General features: G+C 34.0%; 1 pseudogene across 1 annotated transcript in view; it reads left to right on the forward strand.

The window, feature by feature from the left end:
• LOC149800501 (DNA-directed RNA polymerase II subunit RPB1-like) overlaps nucleotides 1-21,144 on the forward strand; it is a 271,243-nt pseudogene that overhangs the window by 160,545 nt on the left and 89,554 nt on the right. Inside the window, exon 19 of the transcript XR_016421394.1 lies at nucleotides 6,816-7,062. The product of XR_016421394.1 is annotated as a DNA-directed RNA polymerase II subunit RPB1-like (transcript). The remainder of the gene's footprint in view (nucleotides 1-6,815; nucleotides 7,063-21,144) is intronic.

Below are 21,144 nucleotides of genomic sequence, written 5' to 3' on the forward strand. Positions count from 1 at the left end.
AATTCTTTATACTGGTGATGCCTACTATGTGAGGAAATTCAAGTGAGGGGAGTGGTGAGCTGTGCTGAATGGTAGTTAAAGATGTGTATATTTTTGTTTTGTTTTGTTTCATGATTTCAGAATGTGTTCACAACTATTATTTATATGTCTGTCATGAGAAACATTTGACTTGGAGAAATGTTCTCATGAGCAGAGTTGGTAATGCATATTCTTGTAATGTTGGTTTTTCAGCTTTATAGTCATTGTCTTTATTACAATGTAGTTATTTTCTATTACAATGTAGTTATTTTTTATTACAATATAGTTATTTTTTATTAAAATATAGTTATTTTCTATTACAATAGGGCTAAAATTTAATCATTAGTAGTTTCAGACCTTAGATTTAACTTGAAATGTAAACAAGAAACAAGAAATAAGCCTTAATACATTTGTAATTGGACATACATCAACAACAGTCTACTGCCTTCAGTATGTGATACATGAGCAGACAATATTGATATCACATATATTGTCCATTGTGAGTGTGTACTATGAGCATGGAACAAGGGTGATACATGATACATCATCTGTGTGTGTGTGTGTGTGTGTGTGCACAGTGAGCATGAAACAAGGGTGATACATGATACATCATCTGTGTGTGTGTGTATGTGTGTGTGTGTACAGTGAGCATGGAACAAGGGTGATACATGATACATCATCTGTGTGTGTGTGTGTGTGTGTACAGTGAGCATAGAACAAGGGTGATACATGATACATCCTGTGTGGGTGGGTGTGCTATGAGTATAGAACAAGGCTGATACTGATACATCCTATGTGTGTGTACAGTGAGCATGGAACAAGGGTGATACATGATACATCCTGTGTGGGTGGGTGTGCTATGAGCATGGAACAAGGGTGATACATGATGCATCTTCTGTGTGTGTGTGTGTGTGTACTTTGAGCACGGAACAAGGGTGATACATGATACATCTTCTGTGTGTGTGTGTGTGTGTGTGTGTGTGTGCACAGTGAGCATGAAACAAGGGTGATACATGATACATCATCTGTGTGTGTGTGTATGTGTGTGTGTGTGTGTGCACAGTGAGCATGGAACAAGGGTGATACATGATACATCATCTGTGTGTGTGTGTGTGTGTGTGTGTACAGTGAGCATAGAACAAGGGTGATACATGATACATCCTGTGTGGGTGGGTGTGCTATGAGCATAGAACAAGGCTGATACTGATACATCCTATGTGTGTGTACAGTGAGCATGGAACAAGTGTGATACATGATACATCCTGTGTGGGTGGGTGTGCTATGAACATGGAACAAGGGTGATACTGATACATCCTATGTGTGTGTACAGTGAGCATGGAACAAGGGTGATACATGATACATCCTGTGTGGGTGGGTGTGCTATGAGTATAGAACAAGGCTGATACATGATACATCCTATGTGTGTGTACAGTGAGTATGGAACAAGGGTGATACATGATACATCCTGTGTGGGCAGGTGTGCTATGAGCATGGAATAAGGGTGATACATAATGCATCCTCTGTGTGTGTGTGTGTGTGTACTTTGAGCACGGAACAAGGGTGATACATGATACATCCTCTGTGTGTGTGTGCATTTGTATTTGGTGTAAACCGAGGACATTAATGAGATTACATACCAACGTACCGAGGACACACCTCCTACCGAGGATGTCCTTGGTTGGAAAAATGGTAATATCTTGCTTCTCCCAACTATTTTAGCCTAGAATAACGTAAAATCATGATTTGTAGGAAGGTCCCTGTTTACATGCTTGGTACTTGTTCATGATTTTGGAGTGTATCTTTCCTCCTAAGTTGGTGATACACATGCCCAAAATAATGTCCTTGATTGCCCGGTGGAAAACTTGTAGAGAGATCTCCACTGTCAAATTACATGTTGCAAAAACGTATTATCTCCCTTTAGATCCAAACATCATATGCCAACTACTAAGCTAAACTATAAGAAGATAAGCTGGTGCATATAACAGTCCCTGCCATTTTTATTAATATTTCATACATGTGAGACAATAGTGTTGGGAAACTCGCGATACATTCATACCATACATGTCCAATCTACGACCATGTACGAAAGAAGTACATCAAAATGCTATTGGAAATACACATGAATTCATTGTAGAGTTGGAATGAAATTGCTAATTATCTGACCCATCTGTAAAGTTAAAACGTCCTGTGTGCGGCGAGATTTTACACACGTTAAGATATTGAAAAGACATCCTTGATTTGAAAATTTATTTTGTGATTATTAAATGAGCTATATCCTCCCCATTTCATAATATGCCTATTTAGTATTCAAACAGGATAGAACATTTGTGATTCAAGTGAAAAATCCCGTCACGGTGAGATCGAATTATCACTAACTGAATTTGGAAGTTACATGCACAGAACTTCAGTAAATATATAGAAAGATAAATATATTATACAGAGGTCAAACATTTATCATCAAGACGATCAGTCCCAAAATGAAACATTTAATTACACGAATATGGTTTTCATTATTACACTCTTAAGACCTGTGACTAAACGTGCAAGCAGTCATACACTCTTGAATACATTAAATGTTCTTTTAAATGTATTTACTTGCTTCCATTGGTGATTGGATAAATTTGCTGAACTTATCATAAATTACTGTATCACTATTTCTGTTGTAAATGAAGTCTTATTAAAACAACACACAACATGTAAATACAAGACGAAAAAACTTTAAAACTTCCAATCAGCGATGCAAAACACCTTTACGTGGTACCTTGAATTAGCAAATGTATAAACTAAATGATTCTGAAGGTGAACCAAGAGAGTCTTATATCATTAAAGTATATTCTTGTTCATTCATGGCTCCAAAACAATAAAACAGGATAAACTGTTTGTAAAAAGGTATTAGACAAGTATTTCCATCCACTAAACTTATGCATACATCTACTTTCATAGAACTCTGTTCTTTGCCTCTGCAATTACTGAACTTTAAAGCATTTTAAGAGGTTTCGATTCAGTTAACATAGATAAGTTGTTGCTGTTGTTGTTGTTGTTGTTGTCGATGTTTTAGTCTATCATTATTCTTTGCCGTGAGGTTGAGATAAAACATTATACAGATTACAACAGAAATAATGTTGTATGCATCATCGATTTATTCAACCAAAGTTACTTGAAAAATAAAAAGTCTCGTGAAATACACAATATGGCTAACACAAACTTTCATTCTTATTATCAACTTTACATCTGCACATGCGAGAGAGAGAGAGAGAGAGATAAAGAAAGAAAGAGAGAAGATTTGTACGCGTATTATGCAACAACGATATTACTATATTTTATCAAAAAGCGAATAGTCATTGCCAATAAGGCGAGTTTCCTTCCATAAATGATCTAATCCAGCCAAATAGTATTGCTATAATCCAGGGGTATTTGCTTGACGGAGCAGTATCAATCCCTGGCACGATTTCACTAGAAGTCATAAGTTTACCCCAAATTTCGAAAGACTTCTCTACAACTTCGATTATAAATTAGAAAGCCTGACGTGTCCATTCTATACATACATTTTTCGCTAATCAATGCAAGACCACATATCTCAAAATTTGACAAATATCTATCAACCACACATCTGCATGGTTTCTCTTCATCAACTTTCCGTACTGTCAGCAGTTCACGCCATAGAAACTATACAACTATCCTCTAACACAGGGAACTATTTTTCCTGTGCCACCTTTGGCCAGTCAATTTATGGTTTCAAGGCACATTTCGCCAGTACAACTACATCACATTTCCACCATGGCAACATAAACGGTATCGGCCAAGTCCCTTCTTGTTTATTCTTTTGTGTAATTTACCGGTTTCATGCCATAAATACTGCCACTGCAGTCACACAACCAATGTACACCATTAGGTTTTAATAGGGACTATATTACTCCAGGGACACGCTTGCCGTTTTGACCTGAATTCACTAAAAGTCAACCATGGCATCATGGAAACTCACTAATACATCACTCCGTGACATTTGCTCCTACTCAGTGGCTAATAATTTAGGCTAAGGAATGTGTCCATTGCATCGAGTTCCAACAATCAAACAAGTAATCACACAAATCTAAGAATTCTTTAAAACGGGGTGCTACAACCAAATGCACATATTCCAAATTTGTTACGAGATGATCTCCAACGTGATGGATTAGTCCGAAGCGTATTATGTCGTACCAAAGTCTAATTGCAGGACAATCATTCAATCAATAAATTCATCAGTCCGTCGATAACAACAAGATATATATTCAAAAAATAATGTAATTGCTCTAAAGACCAGTTGTAGTTGAAACTATTAAAGAGGTTACAGTTACTTAATACTAGTATGTGATTTCGATTTGATTTTAACGTAGCTTTAACAATCTTTCAATCATATCGCTACAGTGTCTACAGTGTGGCAATTTATAGTGATGTCTATCATTGGGGCATTATGCCACATACATGTAGCATGATGTCACACGCAGTCACATTATTTTTACACCAGGCTGACTAAGTCATAACACTAACCTCGTAATGCTGAGCGACTAGCGAGGCAGCTGTTAGTACCATTGTCATGTCTTTGTTATGGGTCTGCCTGGGTTCTAACCCGCAACCTCCTGCATCCGAGGCGGACGCTCAAACCACTAGGCCACCTGAGCGGTCGTACTGATTGTTAAGACTGGATTAGATGTGCAAATATATCCTTGTTGGTTATAATGTACGAATGCCCATGGCCTCTGTGATTTTGTCAAATAGTGTGCATCCTTAGTTTGTATGGATGATACAGAAAATTTGTGTAAACATGTGCGTCCTCGCTTGCACTGCTAAATTTCATATTTCTTAGAAGTGATTAATACAGTTCCCTCCTTGATACATCACCATTTCTTGTTAATGTACTGCCTCAAGCAGTATTTGATTTTGCTCTAACATCACCAGAACAAATGTCCTCGGTACGCAGTTCCATACACGTCCTCTATATCCACCAAATACAAGAATGTGTGTGTGTGTGTGTGTGTACAGAGAGCATAGAACAAGGGTGATACATGATACATCCTGTGTGGGTGGGTGTGCTATGAGCATAGAACAAGGTTGATACATGATGCATTTTATGTGTGTGTGTGTACAATGGGCATGGAACAAGTGTGATACATGATACATCATGTGTGTGTGTACAATAAACATGGAACCAGGTGATACATGATACATCATGTATGGTTGTGCATACTGTGAGCATGGAACCAGAGTGATACATGATACATCCTGTATGGGTGGGTGTACTGTGATTATGGGAAATTTAAGTTTTTCCCATTTTGTTTTTCACATCTTGCTTCCAGTGTAGTATATTTATGGTAACACTGACTGCAATCATGTGACCAGCTTCAGCTGGGCAAGTCAGTTTAGTGGAAAATTTCAAGCACCATAAAATAATACCTCGTTTATTCTATCACCAAGGTCAGTTGGGTTTTGTTTTTGAAGTTTGTCATCATAGATTAGACTATGTGTGATAAGAGGTAATTCCAATAGCTTAATCAGTATAGAACAATTTATAGTTTGATTCTTTTTTCAGGGCTGCTTCAGTTCTTAAATTTGTCAAGACAGAATATAGTCTATAACGTGTGATGAAAAGTAATTTGGACTAGATTACAAATGTTAATTATGGCTGGATTACTAAAGTGCTCCATCAGCAGATTTGGTTCTGTTTTGGTGCTTGAATTTGTCGAGATGGAATATAATCTACAGTATGTGTCATCAAATGTAATTTGGACTAGATTAAAGATGTTAATTAATTATGTCTGGACTGCTAAAGAGCTCTTTAAAACAAGGTCTCTTAGGCATAGGTGAATAAAGTCTGTCAAGATGTCTAAGCATGCTTTGTCTCCCAGTGCTAAAATACCAAAATCAGAGCAACCAAAATATTGTACCAAAAATTCAGTGATGAATAGAAATGGATATTTCAGTTTTTGGAATCAAAGGACATGAATATGCTTTTTACCCATTCTGTTTTAAAGAATGGCATTATGTATCATGTAGACACTCTATCATGAAAGTATATTGAATACGACTGCAAATATGATAAAAAAGATATTCATGCTGAGACATTATTTGCCAACTTTTTATAGCCAAACATAATCTGCTGTCTAATGTAGGAGACCATTTTCATATTGAATCAAAATAATATTCCCAGACTCAGAAAGCTTACAAAAATTCTCATACAGATTGATGAAAACTACTCACCTGGTGACCTAGTGACCTGGTGACCTAGCGACCTTTGGGTCCTCATTAGGGTAGCAGAGTTGAAGATATGAACCACAATGAAAACATCACATTCTTATTGAAAATCCTCCCTCTTTTGATGTTAGAATGCCTGATGTCAGAACGCCTGATGTCAGAATGCCTAATGTCAGAATGCCTGATGTCAGAATGCCTAATGTCAGAATGCCTGATGTCAGAATGCCTAATGTCAGAATGCCTGATGTCAGAAAGCCTAATGTCAGAATGCCTGATGTCAGAATGCCTAATGTCAGAATGCCTGATGTCAGAATGCCTAATGTCAGAATGCCTAATGTCAGAATGCCTGATGTCAGAATGCATAATGTCAGAATGCCTAATGTCAAAATGCCTAATGTCAGAATGCCTAATGTCAGAATGCCTGATAAAATTTTGCAAATCTCCTGATTCGTCCTAAGCTGATGTTTCTGTTCTGTTACACGTATGCATTTTTCTAATAGATATTTTCTTTTAAGTCTAGTTGTTTTCAGCAATGGATTTGATCAACATGGACTCTTCATGTTTTGTAGGATGTCCTGTGTCGACTGGAGCATACAACCCTTAGAAAGGTGACCAGTAACACAGCCATTTACTATGACCCAGACCCACTAAACACTGTGATTTCTGAAGATCAGGAATGGGTCAGTGTATACTATAAAATGCCTGACTTTGATATAAAACGAATCTCTCCTTGGCTACATAGAATTGAGCTTGATAGAAAGACGATGACAAACCAGAAACTTACCATGGAACAGATTTCTGAGAAGATCATGGCTGGTGAGTTATATCCCATTAATGTAATAGCGAACATATATGTAATGTTAAAGGACACACAAATTTATTGTCAGAGGGCACCTACATATAATGTTAAAGGGCACATAAATGACATGTTAAAGGGCACACACATGTAATGTTAAAGGGCACATAAATGACATGTTAAAGGGCACACACATGTAATGTTAAGGGTACATAAATGACATGTTAAAGGGCACACACATGTAATGTTAAAGGGCACATAAATGACATGTTAAAGGGCACACACATGTAATGTTAAGGGTACATAAATGACATGTTAAAGGGCACACACATGTAATGTTAAAGGGTACATAAATGACATGTTAAAGGGCACACACATGTAATGTTAAAGGGCACATAAATGACATGTTAAAGGGCACACACATGTAATGTTAAGGGTACATAAATGACATGTTAAAGGGCACACACATGTAATGTTAAAGGGCACATAAATGACATGTTAAAGGGCACACACATGTAATGTTAAAGGGCACATAAATGACATGTTAAAGGGCACACACATGTAATGTTAAGGGTACATAAATGTAACGTTTCTCTTGTCTTTCCATCCATCTCTATATATCAGGGGTCACGCTACCAGGCGACATGGGCAACGAAATCGCCTTAAAAAATGTAGACTTTGCATTCTTCTGTTAGGAAGCCAAAAATGACTTCGCCCTGTGACTTTTTAGAGGAACTTTAAGTTAACCTGTCATGGGGAAATAATTGCAGACATTGCTGTACCACTTTATCAGATTGTCTCTTTACCTGAACCATTGGGCACAGTTATATTCAGGGAAATACACAGTTCTTTGAAAGCAGAGTCTAAATATTACATTATTGAAGATTTAGCTTTGAAATGCAATTATTTATGTCAGAAACATACAAGACAATGCTATGTTTTGGAATTCGAGAGATGCAGTACTGTGTATGGTCAAGGTTGTATTCTTTATTTATGTGTGTTTGTGTGTGTGTGTGTGTGTAACACCTTATCATTTAGGTCATTGCGTCAGGTGGTGTTGAATGCAAAGCCATGCAACTCAATGTGTGTCTGTCTTTGTGAGAACAACACCATTATCCAAAAGTTATTTGGATGGAACATTTATATTATATGAACTTATTTCTGGTTCCATGTATCTTAATATTGATTTTTGATAGAAATCTTAACCAATCCCTTTTATGCTCCTGCTGCAGCAGCAGAAAGGGGCATTTCGCTTTACATATATTCATTCATTCAAAATGTAGTGCCATACAATTTTGCCACTATATTATGCTGAAAAGTTAATGGCCTGATTAGTTTTCAGATCATCGTAACAATTTGTCAGATTTTTTCACTTTTTTTAACCAATCTTGTTAGCGTAATTTTCCAAATTGTAATTATGGTAGACTGATGAAAATTTTATATCTATCTTTGCATTAATATATCAGGACCTAATGCCATTACCACATTTTACATATTGAGTTCATCTGCCAATGAGGCCAAAGGAGATTAAGGTATTATCCTGTATCTAGCATGCATCTGTCAGCCATAAGGCCAAGTGAGTTTGAGGTATTGCCCTGCATTCAGCATGCATCTGTCAGCCATAAGGCAAAGTGAGTTTGAGGTATTGCCCTGCATTCAGCATGCATCTGTCAGCCATAAGGCCAAGTGAGTTTGAGGTATTGCCCTGCATTCAGCATGCATCTGTTAGCCATAAGGCCAAGTGAGTTTGAGGTATTGCCCTGCATCCAACATGCATCTGTCAGCCATAAGGCCAAGTGAGTTTGAGGTATTGCCCTGCATTCAGCATGCATCTATCAGCCAAAATGCACCACTGAAAATACGAGTAAAGACCGAAATTCAACCTAATTGGCTTACTACTGAAATCCTAGATGCTATGAAAACATGAGACCAATTCAAGGCTATGGGAAACCATGCACAATATAAAGTATGGAGAAATAAAATAAAAATAACAAGCATGATTAAAAAAGCTAAAAAAATTATTATCAATCATTGCTTGAAAACAAAAAGAGCAACACAAACTCCATTTGGAAAGTCTTCAATGAACTAACTGGAGGAACACACAAAGATCAGACAAATAAAATTTACTCGCTTCTGGTAAATGACACCATAGTCACTGATGACACTAACATTGCAAAGTGTTCAGTGATTTTTTCACCAACAGTACCACAAAGTTAAAAGAACCAGTGATAGAAAACAATTTTAATGAACTGAAAAAGTTCTGTAGCAGCAAAGTCTCCTAGGAGATATGTTTCTCTGTCCCACCACTATCAAAAAACTTTGTTAAAAAATGTCTCAGTGAACTTGATACCAAGAAAGCTACAGGACTTGATCAGATTGGTCCACGACTCATTAAATCTTCTGCCTCTGCTATTGTAGATAGCATAACATTCATAATTAATTTAAGTATTGCAACCTCATCTGTCCCCAAAATATGGAAAACTGCAAAAGTAACTCCTATTCACAAATCTGGTTTTAAGGATGACGCTGATAACTACCAACCAAATCTCAATACTACCAAACTTGTCAGAATTGATTAAAAAACATGTCCATGACTCATTCTTGTCATATTTAACCAAACACTTGCTGTTACACCCTAATCAATCAGGCTTTAGACAGAAATATTCCTGTGAGACTCCCTTGATCTCCCTAACTGATAAATGGTTTCAAGCACTTGACCAAGGTAGAATAATAGGATTTGTATTTGTAGATTTCAGGAAAGCTTTTGACTGGTGCATCATGAAATCATTTTGAAGAAACTGAAAATCTACCAATGTAATGAAAGAACAATTAGATGGTTTACTTCTTACTTAAGTGAGAGAACACAACATGTTTACATCAATAATGTTCTGTCTGAACCTGGAACAATTAGATATAGAGGTAACCACGAGGCGCAATTCTAGGTCCACTACTATTCATTTTATTTATTAATGACCTACTGCTTTTACTGAGAGACTCAATATCATCTACAGATCTCTATGCAGATGGCACAACATTGTCAGACATCCAAAACACAAAGCATGAACTCTAAATTTCTTTACAGAATGCACTAAACAAACTGGAAAAGTGGTGCACATGCAATGGCATGGTGGTAAATACTGGTAAAACTAAAATATTACTTATCTCAACATGGCAAAAAAGGACAAATCTTGATAGTGATGAACTATGTCTGACATGGAAGGATAAAAATTTGCAAATGGTCTGTCATGATAGACTACTTGGTGTTTTGGTAGATAATAGCCTATCATGGACTGAACATATCAAACATCAGTAAAAAAGTCAATTCAAGTTTGTGGCTTCTCAGTAGGATAGACATTTTGTCCCTGAAAGGCACAGAAAACTGTTTTATAACAGTTACATACAACCCTATTTAGACTACTGTAATACAGTATGGGGTAATTCAAATGATAAAAACATAGCAAAGCTAGCACATCTTCATAAAAGAGCATTAGGGCTAATATCAATCCAGAAAGAAAGCAAGAAAGATTTAGCTGGTAAGTTAAAAATATTACCATGAGGCAGCTGTGCTTGAGGTATTGCCCAGAATTCAGCATGCATCTATTTTCAGCCATAAGGCCAAGTGAGTTTGAGGTATTGGCCTGCATTCAGCATACATCTATTTTCAGCCATAAGGCCAAGTGAGTTTGAGGTATTGGCCTGCATTCAGCGTGCACCTATTTTCAGCCATAAGGCCAAGTGAGTTTGAGGTATTGGCCTGCATTCAGCATGCACCTATTTTCAGCCATAAGGCCAAGTGAGTTTGAGGTATTGGCCTGCATTCAGCATGCACCTATTTTCAGCCATAAGGCCAAGTGAGTTTGAGATATTGGCCTGTATTCAGCATGCATCTATTTTCAGCCATAAGGCCAAGTGAGTTTGAGGTATTGGCCTGCATTCAGCATGCATCTATTTTCAGCCATAAGGCCAAGTGAGTTTGAGGTATTGGCCTGCATTCAGCATGCATCTATTTTCAGCCATAAGGCCAAGTGAGTTTGAGGTATTGGCCTGTATTCAACATGCATCTATCAACCATAAGGCCAAGTGAGTTTGAAGTTTTGGCCTGCATTCAACATGCATCTATCAACCATAAGGCCAAGTGAGTTTGAGGTATTGCCCTGCATTCAACATGCAACTATTTTCAGCCATAAGACCAAGTGAGTTTGAGGTATTGCCCTGCATTCAGCGTGCATCTATTTTCAGCCATAAGGCCAAGTGAGTTTGAGGTATTGGCCTGCATTCAGCATGCATCTATTTTCAGCCATAAGGCCAAGTGAGTCTGAGGTATTGGCCTGCATTCAGCATGCATCTATTTTCAGCCATAAGGCCAAGTGAGTCTGAGGTATTGGCCTGTATTCAACATGCATCTATCAACCATAAGGCCAAGTGAGTTTGAGGTTTTGGCCTGCATTCAACATGCATCTATCAACCATAAGGCCAGGTGAGTTTGAGGTATTGCCCTGCATTCAACATGCATCTATTTTCAGCCATAAGACCAAGTGAGTTTGAGGTATTGCCCTGCATTCAGCATGCATCTATTTTCAGCCATAAGGCCAAGTGAGTTTGAGGTATTGGCCTGCATTCAGCATGATTCTATTTTCAGCCATAAGGCCAAGTGAGTTTGAGGTATTGCCCTGCATTCAGCATGCATCTATTTTCAGCCATAAGGCCAAGTGAGTCTGAGGTATTGCCCTGTATTCAGCATGCATCTATTTTCAGCCATAAGGCCAAGTGAGTTCGAGGTATTGCCCTGTATTCAACATGCATCTATCAGCCATAAGGCCAAGTGAGTTTGAGGTATTGTACTGCATTCAGCATGCACCTGTCTGTCAGTAGTTGCTTCTTACCTCCATGGAGTCCATAGTTCTAATTCAATTTCAGTTGGTTAATCCTCAAAGTCTTAGAGAAGGTCTATAATGAGTGATATTAGTGCATACCATTGGGTGTTATTGGATATGATCAAATGTGGAATATATACTTGTATCACAAAGATCTCAGATGAGTTCAGTAATGTGGAATATATACTTGTATCACAAAGATCTCAGATGAGTTCAATAATGAGCAAGATTCAAGCACGAGAATAATGTTATCTTGCATCTGATTGGTTGAGCAAGTTACCACTTGGTGGCCATATTTCTGATTCAACTTTTATCAAACTTCAAATATATGCTTGTGTCATAAATATCTTGGACAAGTTTGATAATGAGCAAGAAGCATGCATATTAATGATGTAATCTTACATCTGATTCGCTGAGCTTGTTACAATTTTCAAGTTCATTTTTACATATTTTAATTGGGATAGCTGGTGAAGCATAGGTATCATATTTCTCACAGACACACCTGCATTAGCATAGAGAAACATAAGTGTCACACTTTTGACTGACACATATGCATTAGCATGGTGAGACATATAGAATCTATGTTGGGGTTTGGATCAAGATAAGGAAATCCCAGTCAAGGGTTTGTATTATTTGTCTCCCCACGAGGCTTGCCCGAGTGGGGAGACATATAATATAACCCCGCAACTGGGATTTTCTTGTCTCGGTCCAAACCCCAATGTTGATTATTTTTCTCACCCAGTATTTTCCTTTAAAGTAAAAAGAATTCTTTACTTAGTGTTCACATCCAATGTTTACATGTGGTGCATGAATATATATATGTTAATGAGGGCTGTGGTGTGACTGTTGCATCCAAAGTACACAGTTTATATGTGTGAGCAAAGAAATATAACAGCATAAAATGTCGCATAGTAATGAGGTATTATCACATTTAATAAATGGATGTTATATGAAATTGACAATAAATAATTAATATTTATTACAAGAAATTGTTTTATTTTCATCAGTTCCAATTCTGAAAAGTTTTATTTAAATATTCCTCAGCTCTACTGTAGTTATACTTAGTACAAGCTGTAATGAAGAGTAACATCTTGCTTTTGATTATTCATGGGTAATTAGAGATCTGAGTCACCATCGTATATAACTATTCTTTTCTTTGGAGGAAGTGAAACTGTTTGTGACATACTTGTGTTGTTTTTAATACTGATTGTGAAATTACCCCTTGTATAATATACCCTCCAAAAACGGACTCAAGTGGATAACCATTTGCAAAACTTTCAAGTTCATGGATTCTTTGAACATTTATTTTTCTGTCCTGGAAATATGGCAAGTGCTACAGTGAAATTTGCTTATGGATTAAGGTGTTGATGGATAAATGATTCCTTCTGGCTGGTAAGTGCATTATTTGTCTTTAAATATTGTAGTTATATTTTTTATTTAACCGGGGCACAATGGAGATGATTAACAAAATTAGAATAAAGCATGTTTTATATAACACATTTCTGGCTGGTACTAAGTGTTCCATGTTTGTTAAGAGAGTTGGGAGGCAATGAAATAGTATAGGTCTATAGTCTATGTGCATGGATCAGTGTTTTCTGTTATAGTTCATTTCACACAGCATTGAGAATTTTATCCTATCTGTAGCAGCCATTTATCAGGTCAGCATGATTAAATGTAGTAAACAGTATATAATTTGTGTTATACAAAGTATTTAAAACTAGTTAGGTAACTTTAGCTACATTTAATGATGCTGACTGGAAAATATACTGAGCTAGGTCTGCATAGAGGATAAAATTGACCATGCTGTGTGGAACGAACTAGCATTATACCAAAAAAGCTCGACATCGTATGCGTTTGTGTCTTTGTCTTTCTCGAAATGTTTTTGCATGGTGTGTTCCCAAATATGGATTTCCCTTAAGTTTCTATGTTTTTGTTATATATTTGTTGCTGTTGTTGTTGTTGCTTGATTTTAGTACAACTACATCAGGCACAGCAGAAGACAACAAGGTTTCTTTTTTAAAAGTAGTTCTGAGCACATGTACACCTTGACTGAGATGACTGGTCTGAGATGACTAGACTGAGATAAGAAAAGTAAGGTTAGCAAAACAGCCAGATTTCTTTATCGCATGGGTGAGAAGTAGGTGTCATATTTCTGTGAGACACGTCTGAGGGAGACATGGTGAGACATAGGTGTGAAAATTCTGACAGACACTTCTTTATTACATTGGTCAGAGATAGGTATCTCTTTTCTGGCCAACACATTTGCAGCATCATGGTGAGGATTAAGTGTAAAATTTCTGGTATTTTATGTTGTTATGTTTGAGATGCCAAGTACCACAGAACATTTCTTGAATCTGTATCTCAGAAAGATTTATGCAGGTATGTTTATTTCTCATGCAAAATTAAAAACTAATCTGGAACTTTTGTAGGCTGTGTTCCTTTATTATATAGTACATTGTAGTTAAAGGAATGTCATAATATTTTTTTTTTAAATTCCATTTGATGCAATGTACCATATTATCTGTAAACTCAGTAAGAAAATATTTGTTGACTCTTTTGTGTTTTATGTTACAAAACAATATGAATGTTTCCAGACAATTTGTTCACCCCTTTACCAAAAGTTGGGTTGAACTTATTTTGGGATATCTACTGGCTTCAACAGGTTTCTCAAAAATGGCTTGTGTTACTTAGTGCATTAGTATATCATAAGGAAAATACATTGCATTAGTATATCATTAGGGAAATACATTGCATTAGTATATCCTAAGGGAAATACATTGCATTAGTATATCATAAGGGAAATAGTTTATCATTAGGGAAATACATTGCATTAGTATATCATAAGGGAAATACATTGCATTAGTATATCATTAGGGAAATACATTGCATTAGTATAACCTAAGGGAAATACATTGCATTAGTATATCATAAGGGAAATAGTTTATCATTAGGGAAATACATTGCATTAGTATATCCTAAGGGAAATACATTGCATTAGTATATCATAAGGGAAGTAAATTACATTAGTATATCATTAGGGAAGTAAATTGCATTAGTATATCCTAAGGGAAATTCATTGCATTAGTATATCCTAAGGGAAATAGTTTATCATTAGGGAAATACATTGCATTAGTATATCATTAGGGAAATACATTGCATTAGAATATCCTAAGGGAAATACATTGCATTAGTATATCATAAGGGAAGTAAATTGCATTAGTATATCATTAGAGAAGTAAATTGCATTAGTATATCCTAAGGGAAATTCATTGCATTAGTATATCCTAAGGGAAATAGTTTATCATTAGGGAAATACATTGCATTAGTATATCCTAAGGGAAATACATTGCATTAGTATTTCATAAGGGAAGTAAATTGCATTAGTATATCATTAGGGAAGTAAATTGTATTAGTATATCCTAAGGGAAATTCATTGCATTAGTATATCATAAGGGAAATAATTGCATTACTATATCATAAGGGAAGTAAATTGCATTAGTATATCCTAAGGGAAATACATTGCATTAGTATATCCTAAGGGAAATACATTGCATTAGTATATCATAAGGGAAATACATTGCATTAATATATCCTAAGGGAAATACATTGCATTAGTATATCCTAAAGGAAATACATTGCATTAGTATATCATAAGGGAAATAGTTTATCATTAGGGAAATACATTGCATTAGTATATCCTAAGGGAAATACATTGCATTAGTATATCATAAGGGAAGTAAATTGCATTAGTATATCATTAAGGAAATACATTGCATTAGTATATCCTAAGGGAAATACATTGCATTAGTATATCCTAAGGGAAATACATTGCATTAGTATATCATAAGGGAAGTAAATTGCATTAGTATATCATTAAGGAAATACATTGCATTAGTATATCCTAAGGGAAATACATTGCATTAGTATATCATTAGGGAAATACATTGCATTAGTATATCCTAAGGGAAATAATTGCATTAGTATATCATAAGGGAAGTAAATTGCATTAGTATATCATTAGGGAAGTAAATTGCATTAGTATATCCTAAGGGAAATTCATTGCATTAGTATATCATAAGGGAAATAATTGCATTAGTATATCATAAGGAAAATACATTGCATTAGTATATCCTAAGGGAAATTCATTGCATTAGTATATCCTAAGGGAAATAATTGCATTAGTATATCCTAAGGGAAATAATTGCATTAGTATATCATAAAGGAAATACATTGCATTAGTATATCATTTGAGAAATACATTTCAGAAGTATGCAGAACAGTTTAATTTTAAGTATTCAGTCAAAAGTTGTTAGCATATTTCTCTGTGGCAGCATGATACACAATTATACATGGAATAAATCAGATGAAGTAATTTTTATGACTACATGGCCCAAAAAATTTATGTAAATGGAAGTTTGGGGAATATATCACAAATAAATAACATGTGAAAAGTTTATTATCAGTTTGGGGAATATATCACAAATAAATAACGTGAAAAGTTTATTATCAGTTTGGGGAATATATCACAAATAAATAACATGTGAAAAGTTTATTATCAGTTTGGGGAATAGATCACAAATAAATAACATGTGTAAAGTTTATTATCAGTTTGGGGAATAGATCACATATAAATAACATGTGAAAAGTTTATTATCAGTTTGGGGAATAGATCACAAATAAAAAACATGTGAAAAGTTTGTTATCAGTTTGGGGAATAGTTCACAAATAAATAACATGTGAAAAGTTTGTTATCAGTTTGGGGAATAGATCACAAATAAATAACATGTGAAAAGTTTATTATCAGTTTGAGGAATAGATCACAAATAAATAACATGTGAAAAGTTTATTATCAGTTTGGGGAATAGATCACAAATAAATAACATGTGAAAAGTTTATTATCAGTTTGGGGAATATATCACATATAAATAACATGTGAAAAGTTTATTATCAGTTTGGGGAATAGACCACAAATAAATAACATGTGAAAAGTTTATTATCAGTTTGGGGAATAGATCACAAATAAATAACATGTGAAAAGTTTATTATCAGTTTGGGGAATAGATCACAAATAAATAACATGTGAAAAGTTTATTATCAGTTTGGGGAATAGATCACAAATAAATAACATGTGAAAAGTTTATTATCAGTTTGGGGAATAGACCACAAATAAATAACATGTGAAAAGTTTGTTATCAGTTTGGGGAATAGACCACAAATAAATAACATGTGAAAAGTTTATTATCAGTTTGGGGAATAGATCACAAATAAATAACATGTGAAAAGTTTATTATCAGTTTGGGGAATAGACCACAAATAAATAACATGTGAAAAGTTTATTATCAGTTTGGGGAATAGATCACAAATAAATAACATGTGAAAAGTTTATTATCAGTTTGGGGAATAGATCACAAATAAATAACATGTGAAAAGTTTATTATCAGTTTGGGGAATAGACCACAAATAAATAACATGTGAAAAGTTTGTTATCAGTTTGGGGAATAGACCACAAATAAATAACATGTGAAAAGTTTATTATCAGTTTGGGGAATATATCACAAATAAATAACATGTGAAAAGTTTATTATCAGTTTGGGGAATAGACCACAAATAAATAACATGTGAAAAGTTTATTATCAGTTTGGGGAATAGACCACAAATAAATAACATGTGAAAAGTTTATTATCAGTTTGGGGAATAGACCACAAATAAATAACATGTGAAAAGTTTATTATCAGTTTGGGGAATAGACCACAAATAAATAACATGTGAAAAGTTTATTATCAGTTTGGGGAATAGATCACAAATAAATAACATGTGAAAAGTTTATTATCAGTTTGGGGAATAGATCACAAATAAATAACATGTGAAAAGTTTATTATCAGTTTGGGGAATAGATCACAAATAAATAACATGTGAAAAGTTTATTATCAGTTTGGGGAATAGACCACAAATAAATAACATGTGAAAAGTTTGTTATCAGTTTGGGGAATAGACCACAAATAAATAACATGTGAAAAGTTTATTATCAGTTTGGGGAATAGATCACAAATAAATAACATGTGAAAAGTTTATTATCAGTTTGGGGAATAGATCACAAATAAATAACATGTGAAAAGTTTGTTATCAGTTTGGGGAATAGATCACAAATAAATAACATGTGAAAAGTTTGTTATCAGTTTGGGGAATAGACCACAAATAAATAACATGTGAAAAGTTTATTATCAGTTTGGGGAATAGATCACAAATAAATAACATGTGAAAAGTTTATTATCAGTTTGGGGAATAGATCACAAATAAATAACATGTGAAAAGTTTATTATCAGTTTGGGGAATAGACCACAAATAAATAACATGTCAAAAGTTTGTTATCAGTTTGGGGAATAGACCACAAATAAATAACATGTGAAAAGTTTATTATCAGTTTGGGGAATAGATCACAAATAAATAACATGTGAAAAGTTTATTATCAGTTTGGGGAATAGACCACAAATAAATAACATGTGAAAAGTTTATTATCAGTTTGGGGAATAGATCACAAATAAATAACATGTGAAAAGTTTATTATCAGTTTGGGGAATAGATCACAAATAAATAACATGTGAAAAGTTTATTATCAGTTTGGGGAATAGATCACAAATAAATAACATGTGAAAAGTTTATTATCAGTTTGGGGAATATATCACATATAAATAACATGTGAAAAGTTTATTATCAGTTTGGGGAATAGATCACAAATAAATAACATGTGAAAAGTTTGTTATCAGTTTGGGGAATAGACCACAAATAAATAACATGTGAAAAGTTTATTATCAGTTTGGGGAATAGATCACAAATAAATAACATGTGAAAAGTTTGATATCAGTTTGGGGAATAGATCACAAATAAATAACATGTGAAAAGTTTATTATCAGTTTGGGGAATAGATCACAAATAAATAACATGTGAAAAGTTTATTATCAGTTTGGGGAATAGATCACAAATAAATAACATGTGAAAAGTTTATTATCAGTTTGGGGAATAGATCACAAATAAATAACATGTGAAAAGTTTATTATCAGTTTGGGGAATATATCACATATAAATAACATGTGAAAAGTTTATTATCAGTTTGGGGAATAGATCACAAATAAGTAACATGTGAAAAGTTTATTATCAGTTTGGGGAATAGACCACAAATAAATAACATGTGAAAAGTTTGTTATCAGTTTGGGGAATAGATCACAAATAAATAACATGTGAAAAGTTTGTTATCAGTTTGGGGAATAGATCACAAATAAATAACATGTGAAAAGTTTATTATCAGTTTGGGGAATAGACCACAAATAAATAACATGTGTAAAGTTTATTATCAGTTTGGGGAATAGATCACAAATAAATAACATGTGAAAAGTTTATTATCAGTTTGGGGAATAGACCACAAATAAATAACATGTGAAAAGTTTATTATCAGTTTGGGGAATAGACCACAAATAAATAACATGTGAAAAGTTTATTATCAGTTTGGGGAATAGACCACAAATAAATAACATGTGAAAAGTTTATTATCAGTTTGGGGAATAGATCACAAATAAATAACATGTGAAAAGTTTATTATCAGTTTGGGGAATAGATCACAAATAAATAACATGTGAAAAGTTTATTATCAGTTTGGGGAATAGATCACAAATAAATAACATGTGAAAAGTTTATTATCAGTTTGGGGAATAGATCACAAATAAATAACATGTGAAAAGTTTATTATCAGTTTGGGGAATAGATCACAAATAAATAACATGTGAAAAGTTTATTATCAGTTTGGGGAATAGATCACAAATAAATAACATGTGAAAAGTTTATTATCAGTTTGGGGAATAGATCACAAATAAATAACATGTGAAAAGTTTATTATCAGTTTGGGGAATAGATAACAAATAAATAACATGTGAAAAGTTTATTATCAGTTTGGGGAATAGATCACAAATAAATAACATGTGAAAAGTTTATTATCAGTTTGGGGAATATATCACAAATAAATAACATGTGAAAAGTTTATTATCAGTTTGGGGAATAGACCACAAATAAATAACATGTGAAAAGTTTATTATCAGTTTGGGGAATAGATCACAAATAAATAACATGTGAAAAGTTTATTATCAGTTTGAGGAATAGATCACAAATAAATAACATGTGAAAAGTTTATTATCAGTTTGGGGAATAGATCACAAATAAATAACATGTGAAAAGTTTATTATCAGTTTGGGGAATAGATCACAGATAAATAACATGTGAAAAGTTTATTATCAGTTTGGGGAATAGACCACAAATAAATAACATGTGAAAAGTTTATTATCAGTTTGGGGAATAGATCACAAATAAATAACATGTGAAAAGTTTATTATCAGTTTGGGGAATAGATCACAAATAAATAACATGTGAAAAGTTTATTATCAGTTTGGGGAATAGACCACAAATAAATAACATGTGAAAAGTTTATTATCAGTTTGGGGAATATGTCACATATAAATAACATGTGAAAAGTTTATTATCAGTTTGGGGAATAGATCACAAATAAATAACATGTGAAAAGTTTATTATCAGTTTGGGGAATAGATCACAAATAAATAACATGTGAAAAGTTTGTTATCAGTTTGGGGAATAGATCACAAATAAATAACATGTGAAAAGTTTATTATCAGTTTGGGGAATAGATCACAAATAAATAACATGTGAAAAGTTTATTATCAGTTTGGGGAATATATCACATATAAATAACATGTGAAAAGTTTATTATCAGTTTGGGGAATAGATCACAAATAAATAACATGTTAAAAGTTTGTTATCAGTTTGGGGAATAGACCACAAATAAATAACATGTGAAAAGTTTGTTATCAGTTTGGGGAATAGACCACAAATAAATAACATGTGAAAAGTTTGTTATCAGTTTGGGGAATAGATCACAAATAAATAACATGTGAAAAGTTTATTATCAGTTTGGGGAATAGATCACAAATAAATAACATGTGAAAAGTTTATTATCAGTTTGGGGAATAGATCACAAATAAATAACATGTGAAAAGTTTATTATCAGTTTGGGGAATAGACCACAAATAAATAACATGTGAAAGGTTTATTATCAGTTTGGGGAATAGATCACAAATAAATAACATGTGAAAAGTTTATTATCAGTTTGGGGAATAGATCACAAATAAATAACATGTGAAAAGTTTATTATCAGTTTGGGGAATAGAT

This window comes from Sinohyriopsis cumingii, chromosome 5 (genome assembly GCF_028554795.1).
Source record: "Sinohyriopsis cumingii isolate HCF-2022 chromosome 5, ASM2855479v2, whole genome shotgun sequence".
NCBI classification, from domain to species: domain Eukaryota; kingdom Metazoa; phylum Mollusca; class Bivalvia; order Unionida; family Unionidae; genus Sinohyriopsis; species Sinohyriopsis cumingii.